We start from the raw sequence: 10,383 nt of genomic DNA on the forward strand, positions 1-10,383 counted from the left end.
TGTAGGTCCTGTCTGATTCAGTTTCAAGCTCCCCAAATTTCAATGGCTCCGTGTACTCTCCATGGTCACTGCAGGGGAAGGGGAGGGGAACCATTTGGATAGTTCTCTCAAATAAATTGCAGAGGCAAGTTAGACCCAATAACCTCTTGCTGTGTAATGCTTTTTTTGGTTCAATTAATACCATAGACTTTAATTTTTGCAACTAAACCTTTTCATGACACAATAGTTGTCTGATTTAAACCCTCTTCAGAATAGTTGTCATCTCCTCCATTTCCTATGATAGAGGGAGCCTTGGCAAAAATTAAAACTAGCTGGTACGTTGCAGCTGCAGTCGAAGGATGCCCATCTCAGAGCCACTTATTGGCAGTGCAAAACTGTGCACAACATACACATATAAACAAAGTGATGTAAACAAACTGCAGTACAGAGAGGAAACAAAACATCAAAGTGCAAAAGTAAGAGTCCTTAAATAAGTCCCCAATTGAGTATGATGTTGTTGTTGAGTCTGATGGTGGAGGGGTAGTAGCTGTTCCTGAACCTGGTAGTGCGAGTCTTGTGGCACCAAAACCTTTCTCCTGATGGTAGCAGCGAGAACAGCACTTCCTGTAGACATTCTCAATGGTGGGAGGGTTTTGCCTGCAATGTCCTGGGCTATGTTCTGTCCATTACTTTTTACATGGCTTTCCACTCAGGGGTATTGGTGTTGCTATACCAGACTGTACACACTTTCAAATTGCAGCATCATCCAGATAGCCCTCCTGGGACTTGAGTGAGATTACTGAGTCACGTGGACAGGTTGCGCCTTTCAAGTAGCAACCAACCCGGCAATTTAAGGGGGATCCCATCCCTGTGGTGAGTGATGCGTCATGCAGTCACAGGCGGTCCCACTGGGAATCCTTTTCTGTTTAAAGTTCTCTGAAATGCTCCCCCCATCAGTTCCCCCCTCCCACCCCCCACTCCCAGTGATGAGCTGCTCCATGAACAGCACACAACCAAGCAAATTGGCCAGTTAACCCCATTTTATATGGCAATTTGAAAAGGCCTGTGATGCAGCTGGTCAGCACTTTTCACCACACATCTGTAGAAATTTGTCAGAGTTTCTGATGTGATACCAAACCACAAGCTGCTGAGGAAGTAGAAGCACTGATGTGCTTTCTTCATGATGCCATGATAGTGTATTGTGGACAGGAATATTCTCCAAGATAGTGACTCCCAATAACTTAGATTTGCTCACCCTCTCCACCTCTGATCCCCCAATGATCACTCGATCGTACACCTCTGTTTTTCCCTTCCTAAAGGCAACAATCAGCTTCTTGGTTTTAGTGACATTGAGTGCGAGGTTGTTGATGGTGCACCATCCAGCCAAGATCTCAATCCTGTATGCCAATTCGTTGCCTCTTATCATACCATGGTATCATAAGTAAATTTCTGGGTGGTATTATCATACTAAGCCACACAGTCATAGGTGTAGAGTGAGTAGATCAGGGGGCCAAGAATGCAGCCCTTTGGCGCTTCAGTACTGATGGAGATTGTGAAGGAGATGTTCTTACCAATTCTCACTGATTATGGTCTGGAGGTTAGGAAATCCATGATCCAATTGCACAGTGGGGTGCTGAGTCCCAGGTCTTGGAGTTTGCTGATCCGTTTGAGGGGATGATGGTGTTAAATGCCAAGCTATAGTCAATAAAGAGCATTCTGCTGAATGCATCTTTACTGTTCAGGTGTTCCAGGGCTTTTAGTAGAGCCAGTGAGATGGCATCCACTGTATACCTGTTGCTATGATAGGTGAATTGGAACAGATCCATGTTGCCACTCAGACGGGAGCTGATATGCTTCAATACCAGCCTTTCAAAACACTTCACTGTTGATGTGAGTGTTACTGGTCAATAATCATTTAGGCAGGTGACTACATTCTTCTTGTGCACTGGTATAATTGATCCCTGTTTGAACCAAGTGGGTACCATGCCCTGCTGGAGTAGGATGTTGAAAATATCCGTGACTTCTTATTTATTTTTACTTCTTAGAACCACATCTATCAGCTCCAAGAAATATCTTCAGAAACCTGTAAAGCAGTAAACTACACATTTATTGATTTTTCTTCCCCACTTTGCAAACAGTTGATATTTCTGACTTCACATCAAAAATTGCTTCCAACAATAACACATTCAAATACACATGCACACCAGCATCACAGTCTTTGAAAACAGCAGGAAAGGGAAAGTCTTGTGTAGAGGCTTTGTTCTGAGATATGAAAAGCTAATTGATGAATTCAGAACATGCCACAAAGACAGCTCTACGTCACAAGAGAACAAGGCAGGTGAAAAGAAAGTGGGTTATTAACAAAGGTTCTGAGACTGGTCAGTTCCCACCCAGATATATTTTCAACAATTGTGAAGATTAAAATAGAGATAAACCAAATGACGCCATTTCTAACTCACAACATAAAAGACGTGCATTTATATAACACCTTCTCAATCTCTCTACATCCTAAAATGCTTCAGTCAAATTGGTAGTTTTATAGGAAACAGTAGCCAAATTGCACACAGCATGGACCCACAATAATGTTTTTTTTAAAATGTCATTGGTTGAGGGATAAAAAATCCTGAGATTGCAGGCCTAGTTGTACACCTCATTGAAAGACAAGACTCCCAAGTGCTCAACAACAGCCTTGTTTATGGGATTAAAGAATCCTGACTGACCCAGAGGCATGTGTTCTCTCACCAGATATAGATAGCATGGAAAACAAGCAGCATCAAAAATGAACTCAAAACCCCTGCAGGTGCTGGAAATCTGCAACAAAAAAAATCCTGGAAATCCTGCTTATGACGAGGAGAGAGATGTGCAATTAAAGTTCAAAGTTGTTATCAGAGTACATTCAAGACATCACATACAATTCAATTCAGTTTCCTCTTGATCAGTCAAAATTTCTCATTTCTGGCAACCGTACTCAGAAAAAAATTGTAGATGAAAGAAAGAATTGTAAACTGACTGCAAATACTGAAAAATAAATATTCAATAATAAATAATGTGCCATTATTCTGAATCTGAATAATGTATCTGAATGAGGCTGTTGATCAGGAGTCTGATGGTTGGGGGGGTACCAACAATTCCTGAAAATGGAGGCATAAGTCCTGTGGCACCTGTACCTCTTGATAGCAGCAGCCAGAACAGAGGACATCTTGGGTGCGTGGATCCTTGATAATTGCTGTCGATGGCAACAAAATTAATGCTTCACATCAATTCTTCATTAGACTCAGAAATAGTTGAAATATTTTAACTGTTCCCAATTCTTATGATAGGTCATTGACTGACTGGTGTTCTCTCACCAGTTACCAGTAGCCCAGAACATTTCTAGTACTTTGACTAATGATTGAACTCTTTCCAGAAGCAAAGTGTTGGAGCGATGTGGGTCTAAAGCTCAGCAATTCTGGAGAATAACCAGTTGACCAGGCTGATCCTAGGGTCTTAAGATCAAGAATGAGGCTTGAAACATTCTCTGGATAACAGTTTGACCACTTAACTGGGTTGAGTATAATCAAAATACCCAGCCCTATGTGTCACTTCTCAAAGCGTTAAGCTCATGTCATTCCAACTTTTCAACCCCACCAGGTCAAAGCATACCCAACAAGCTGAAAATAGAGCTATTCCAAAGTGGAATTATCCTGTTGGCATCTGGTGAAACACTGAGGCAGAACCTCCAGACTGGTTTCAAAAAATGTGAACCAAAACAGCTGACAGATTGACTATGGGGACTATCAAAGCAAGCCCTCTGTTCCATTATCGTATGCAACTCGATTAGTTTCCCCCTCCTTGGGCACAAGTCAGATTTACTCCAGCCAAAATTCCAGGTGCAACCAAGAACTGCAAATGGACAGGGAACGGTGGCCAATTTATAGAACATAGAACAATAAAGCACAGTACAGGCCCTACGGCCCTTGATGTTGTACCAGCCCATATATTCCTTCCTTTAAAAAAATATACTAAATCCTCCCTACCCCGTAACCCTCTATTTTTCTTTTATCCATATGTCCAAGAGTTTCTTAAATGCTCCTGATGTTTCAGCCTCTACCATCATTCCCAGCAAGGCATTCCAGGCACCCACAATTCTGTTTTTTAAAAAAACTTTGCCCTGATGTCTTCATTAAACTTCCCTCCTTTCACTTTGTACATATGTCCCCTGGTGTTGGCTGATCCTGTTCTTGGAAACAGGTGCTAGCTGTACATCCTATCTATGCCTCTCAATCTTGTAGACCTCTATCAAGTCTCCTCTCATCCTTCTAAATTTCAAAGTGAAAAGTCCCAGCTCTGCTAACCTTGCCTCATAAGACTTGTTTCCCAATCCAGACAACATACTGGTAAATCTCCTCTGCAGAGCTTCTACATCCTTCCTTTAATGAGGTGACCAGAACAGAACACAATACACTAAGTGTGATCTTACCAAAGGTTTGTAGAGTTGTAACATGGCCCCTCTACTCCAGAATTCAATCCCCCTATTAATGAATCCCAGCTTCCCAAGGCCTTCTTTACCTGTGCGGCAACTTGAGGGATGTATGGATTTGCACCCCAAGGTCCCTCTATTCATCTTAAGTAATAGACCATTAACCCTGTATTCAGCCTTCTGGTTAGCCACCAAAATGCATCACCTCACACTTATCCAGATTGAAATCCATCTGCCACTTGGCTGCCCAACTCTACATCCTGTCTATATCCTCTCATAACTTTTGACAACCTTCAGCTCCATCCAAAACACCTCCAACCTTCGTGTTATCAACAATCATACTGACCCATCCTTCTGCCTCTTTATCCAGATCATTTATATATATATTTTTTTTTTAATCGCATAGAGCAGGGGTCCCAGCACAGATTCCGACAGCACTCCTCTAGTCACCAACCTCCAGGCAGAATACCTTCCTTCCACTACTACTCTGCTTTCTTCCTACAAGCCAATTTTTTATTCATGCAGCCAAGGTTCCACTGACCTTGTGCCTCATGACTTTCTGGATGAGTCTCTTGAGAGATCTTGTCAAATGCCTTGCTATAAAATCCATGTAGACTGCATCTACTGCCCTACCCTTGTGAATTCTTTTGTTTTCATGTCAAAAAGTTCAATTAGGCTCAACCTTCCCTTCACAGAGCCATGCTGACCATTCTTGAGTAGACTATGCTTTCCCAAATGCTCATGGACCCTATCCTTAAGAATCCTCTCCATTAGTTTATATACTACTGACGCAAGACTCACCAGTCTATAATTCCCAGGATTCTCCCTATTACCTTTTGTAAACAAGGGGACTACATTTGCCATTCTCCCATCCTCCAGCACCTCCCCTGCAGCCAAAGGTGATTGAAAGATCATGGCTCCTGCCCCAGCTATCTCTTCTCTCACTTCCCACAGCAACCTGGGGTATGTCATGTCCAGCCCCAGGGACTGATCAATTTTGATGTTTTAAAGAAGATCCAACTCTCCACTTCCTTAATCACCACATTTTCCAGCACACAGACCTGTTCAATTTTGACTTCACCATGATCAAGATCCTTTTCTCTTGTGGATACTGGTGCAAAGTAGTCATTTAGGACCTCCCCAACCTCTCTTATCCTTTAGCAGCTCCACCTTCATTCTCATCATCCTTGTGTTCTTCACATATGCATAGTACACCTTGGGGTTCTCCTTAATCCTACATTCTAAGTCCTTCTCATGCGCCCTTCAAGCTTTGTCCTTTTTTAAGCTCCTACCAGGCTACCATATACTTCTCATGAGCCCTTCCTATTTCCTGCTTCCTATATCTAATTTAAACTTCTTTTTTTCCTCTTGACTAGTTGCCTGACGTGTCTTGTCAGCCACAGTTCCCACCATCTTTTCCTTGTCCCAATGGGACAAACCTATCTTGAATCCTGCACAAAAAGAAACCAGTCGCAGACTGGGACATCACTTTGCTCACCACCTCCATTCCATTCCAAACCACAGCCACCTCCCAGTGGCTAACCATTTCAATTCCAATTCACACACCCACACGTCTGTCCATGGCCTTGCGTACTATCCCATCTTGACCACCTGCAGATTGGAGGAACAACTCCTCATTATCCATCTGGGCACCCTCCAGCCAGGTGGCATCAACATAGACTTTACTGCTGTAATGGAAGATTTAAATTGTGTTTTTTACTTTTGCAGCCTTTGCTTCTGCAAGGCTGAGAACCTGCTTGTTTTTTAGAATCAGCAGACATAAGCTAAATTCCACTGGGGGCCAGAGATGCAGTTATCTGAAGAAAGGACATCTGTGTATCAAGAACATATAATCTTCCTGCTTGTTTTGGTCACAGACTGTCAGAGGCCTAGCCTTGATGCAAAATAAACCATTGTATTCAAAGTGATAAGCTGAAAATTATGTTATTCGATTGAAACCTCGCATGCTAGCTTGCTTACTTATCTTTCTTGCTGTGCTGGGAATAGGTGCTTGGGTAAGCAGTTTTTGGGTAATATAAGCCATGGTCCTGCTGCTGAAGTTTGAGACTCTCCAAGAGGTGGCAACATCTCTCAGCAAGAAGAAGAATTTCAAGAGTCCAGCCAACGTCCCGGTTGGGGGAGGTGGAGAAGCTGCTACCGGCGCCCTGACAAACTACTGCAAGTGTGCAGTCGTTGCCTCGCTTCGGCAGTTGGGACCAGTCCAGGCGTTGATAAGTATAGTTTGGAAGGGCTTGCATATTGTAGTTTGAAATCAGCTTTTGAATTTGTAATAAACATTTGCATAAACTGAACTGCTCTCAGTGTGTGTGTCTATTTTCTTTCGGTAGCTCAAACACTGTGACCAATCTAAAATGAACAAAATGAGAGGTATAAGTTTACCCAAGACAATTGCCTTCCACTAAACCTGCTCACCTTTTCTTTCCCCTCTCCCTTTTCCTGTTTTTCCACTTCTTCCATCCACCCAGCCATCCCACCTCCCCCCTCATTGCTGCTGTCCCCTCCCTTTCTCCACCTATTATCTCCTGCCTTTGACAACCCCCGCCCCCCTCCATCTTTTGTTCGGACACTTGCCAGCATTTTCTCATACTTTAATGAAGGGCTTAAGTCTGAAATGTCAATTATGCATCTTCACCTTTGCTACATAAAGGACAGTGTTTGACCTGCTGAGCTTCCCCAACATTGTGTGTTTTTTTTATTTCAACCCAGAGCCTACAGAACTGTGATTTACTTTTGAACCTGTACAAATGGTCCCTAAACTTCCACCACATTACTTCTGTGCTTTCACCCTTAAACATCTGTTTCCAATTTATTCTCACTAGCTCCTGCCTCATCCTTTCATAATTAACCATTCCCCAGTTAAGCACTTTCCCAGATTGACTGTTTAGATCCTTTTCCATAGCTATGTTGAAGCTAAGGGAATTGTGGTCACTCTCACCAAAATGTTCTGCCACCCAACCAGGTTCATTCCCCAGAACCAGGTCCAGTATGGCCTGTCCTCTTGTCGGCCAGTCTACATACTGTGTCAGGACTTCTCCTTGCACACACCTGACAAATTCAGTCCCATCCAATTCTCTTGCAGTCAGTAGGTGCTAGTCAATATTAGGGAAGTTGAAATCACCCATAACTACAACCCTGTATTTCCTGCACCATTCCAGTGATAGCTTCCTTCCCATTTCTCACTTCCACCCACACAGAGTAGTGAATGCTCCTTCTACAGGGCCTTCCCTTTCTACAACAAATACTATCCCTGACCAGTAATGCTATTCCTCCCCCACCACCCCACTTTCTATCTCCCATCCTATTTAAAGCACCCAAACCCAGGTGCCTGCATCAGCCAATCAACCCCTCCCTCCAGCCAAGTTTCAGTAACGGCAACAATATCATAGTTCCAGGTACTGATCCATGCTCTAAGTTCAGCCCCTTTATTCCTAATACTCCTTGCATTGAAATACAAGTAATTTCAACAAAAAGGTTTAACATGGTTGCATGGATCAATTCAATTAAATGTTTGAGGTATTACAAGCAATTATTGATGTTTTATCTATTTTTATAATGTTTGTGTATGCTTACTTGTATACAAATGAATTATGTAATTATTACATTTAACAAGCATAAATACAAAATTGACAGATATTTTAAGAAAGAAATACATTTCAACCTATCGAACTGGCTACATTTATGTTTTGTCCCCTGCCTGTCCTTCCTCACCAACTCAGAACACACAGCATGCTTTTGTCATTCTACCCTAATCTCTGGATTCACATTCCGATTCCCACCCCCCACCAAATTAGTTTAAACCCTCTCCAACAGATCCTGCCAGGATATTGGTTCCTTTCCAGTTCAGGTGCAGCTCATCCTTTTTGTACAGGTTAGTCCTTCCCCAGAAGAGATCCCAATGATCCACAAAAATGAACCCTGCATTAACTCTTCAGCCACACAATCATCTGCCACAACTACCTGTTCCTACTCTCTGGCACATGGCACTGGCAGCAATCCTGAGATTACCACCCCAGAGGTCCTGCTTTTTTACATTTCTTTCCCAACTCCCTTTATTCTCTCTTCAGGACCTCATCCCTACTTCTATCAATATCATTGGTCCCCACATGGACCAGGTCATCCAGATGCTTCCCCTCCAGAATTCTATGAACTTGATAAAAGACATCATCTGTGCTAGAGACATGATCACACCAACTTGAGCCTGGTAGGCCATTCCTCCCAACAATATACTTGAGGGGAATAGCCACAAGGATTCTCTGCTCTTTCTGCCTCTTCCCCCTCCCGACAGTTACCCAATTACCTGCCTCCTGATTTTTAGGGGTGATTACCTCCCTAACTTGATTTGTCAGGAGCTCCAGCTGGATGCACCTTTTGCAAGAGTAGTCATCAGGAACAAACATGCTGTCCCTCACTTCAGACATCCTAAGCAATGAACTGCCCCAACTACAGCCTCCATTACCGACTCCAAAGTTTAATACATTTAATTAAGAAATTCACCTTTGTGGGAGCAAGTTCTTCCTCAGCTTGCCAAAGCCTCTCAAGCCAAAGCCTCGAAGCTTCACTGGGCCACTCTTTAGCTACCCCTTTTATTTATCACTGCCGATTGTCTTAATTATTCATCCACAGATCAACTCTGCTTAATCCTTTGCTCTCTGCACACTTTATAAACTGCCACTAGTGCTCACCTCTCTGTCAACACTATGGCTCCACCTCCAACACTACCGCTATCTTAATCTTGGTTCAAAATTGAATCAAAGATTGATCTAACCAATTCCAGTTATATGAATTCCTCTTCTCCCCCCCCCCCCCACCTCCAAGTAATGTAGACGGGTATCCATGGTTACCAAAGAGGTCACCAATGACTTTGGACTGTTAGTGTTTCCATTCAATGGAAAGATTAAACCCTAGGATCAGTCTACTCAAGTTTTGTTTCTGCAGCCTTTAAGACACAAGAACTAAGGAATTAGCTGTAGCATCTGCCTTTACAGTGGAATATTTTGAAGTTCAGATGTATTAACTACCAAGATTTTTTTGGTGATTTGATGAATTGCACTTGATTAAATCAGCCCTTGCAACACTGCTTCATGGACTAATGGCTTTCCTTGGGTCATACAGCAGAAATAGGCAGCCATTTGTGACTTTAACAAAGGGATCAGGACCAAAGCCTTGGTTAATTTTTGCTTCCTATAGAACCTGTGCAACCTGCTGAGTTTCTCCAGTCCTTGTGTATTACAATCACATCTGCAGGCTTTCTTGTTTAAGAGCGCAGAAATGGGTAGTTTGGCCCATTAAGTCCACACAGACCATCAGAAACCCATTTACACCAATTCCACTCTATTCATTTCCTTTCCCAGAAACTCCCTTGATTCTACCACTCTCCTTTACATTGGTAGGAATTTACCAACAACCAACAGGTCTTTGGCAGCTGGAAGAAACTGAAGCATCTGCAAGAAACTTCCATGGGTAGAGCTTGGAAACACCATACAGAGCTGAAACCACCTCTACTTGAAAGATCACCAAGCCACATTTATCTAACCCATTTCAAACAATAGAAAATTGCTTTAAATGTCAGTTATGAGAAAGGGGTGCAAAATGTCACCCAAGGGCATTTCAGGTCCACAGACCATTTCCAGCAAGGTTTTGAGCTCTGTTTGATCTTTAGCTGGATCCAGGATAACAAATGGACCGAATTTGTGCCTATGCCCTAGAATGTTGATCAGGGAATCAGAGTAATTAACTGCTCAATGCAGTCCTTGCAATCAGAGGCTGGAAAGTTAAGATAATGGATAAATCAATGGAATTCTAATAGAACAACAAGAGTGAAGAATGGGACCTATGAACAGAGGTTAGCATTTATTAGCACAGAAACAGGCCCCTTCAGCCCTTCTAGTCTACACTGAAGTATTGTTTGCTTCATCCCATTGACT

The sequence above is a fragment of the Narcine bancroftii genome, chromosome 8 (assembly GCF_036971445.1).
Source record: "Narcine bancroftii isolate sNarBan1 chromosome 8, sNarBan1.hap1, whole genome shotgun sequence".
NCBI classification, from domain to species: Eukaryota; Metazoa; Chordata; class Chondrichthyes; order Torpediniformes; family Narcinidae; genus Narcine; species Narcine bancroftii.